The following is a 1,129-nucleotide window of genomic DNA, read 5'->3' as shown; positions in this document are numbered from 1 at the left end:
GAATAATGTGAGCAGCAGATCTTTCCCTCTGACAAGATAGATATATGAAATAGAGACTTTCCTGTTTTCTAACATATAAACAAAGAGATAAGGACAGATAATATCTTGAATCTGTGCTGAGTTCCTGAAGTATAATAAGTCATACAGTAACTTCATTTTTGTCTGTATCTAAGACTATAAAAGATGCTATAACGGGTGTCTGCTTGTTCCCCACAGGAAAATGTAGAATGTTAAGTGGTATTCGTAACCCCTTTTATGAATAAAGGAATCTAAGCCTCTACAATGCATACATTCGCCTATTGAAATAAAGACATGTCCTATAAAGGAGTCTTACACCATCATAGAGTTATGAGATTCTTCTGAAAAATGAGAAGAAGTGAATAAATACACAATCATTTTGGCAGTGATATGGTTTTTATATGAGTTCTAAGTGTAATGCTATATGAGAATATAGACGATAATAGAAAAGTTCCCTCCCTTAATAATGAGTCAAATAGTTTTATGAATCTATTGTGTGTTATTCCACGTGATTAATTAAGCAAAATTTTCGAAAGTATTGGTGAGTTTTTGTGGGGATCATCTGAATAAACAGGGGACTCTTTATGTTTCGATACATTATCATAATATACATTTACACCCCAGGTGGCAAAAGAATAACTGTTTAAATAGCTGAATACAAAATGTTGTGGCTTATATGATATTTTCTTTGCTATATAGCATATCCTGAGGGATGATATAAAGGAAGCTGTCTTGACATGCTAAGGAGTGAATAAGCAGAAGGATATAAAATAGCGGGGGAACATCATATAATGGTTAAGAATTTATTGATTGGGCATAGTGTATATTGAAAAAGAGAGAAACGGGCAGTAAAATCGAGAAGCCTACCAAAAGGGATGTTGAGAAAAGGAATGTTCCCCAAAGGAAGAAAAAATAGAAACCTTGAACTGACCTTACGATCACCTAAAGGGAGGATTGTTTAGAGAAGTTCCTTCCCCCTGGTACAATCGGAATATCGACTCACAAACTTAATGTTTCCTAAGGAGGATATAATAATACTCCAGCAAATGGAATTATCTGCCAATAAAGAATTCCTCAGGTATAGTCCATGGCGACATGATTTCGTTTATGT

Source organism: Plasmodium inui, assembly GCF_000524495.1.
Source record: "Plasmodium inui San Antonio 1 unplaced genomic scaffold supercont1.145, whole genome shotgun sequence".
Taxonomy (NCBI): domain Eukaryota; phylum Apicomplexa; class Aconoidasida; order Haemosporida; family Plasmodiidae; genus Plasmodium; species Plasmodium inui.
This window is presented reverse-complemented; position numbering follows the sequence as displayed.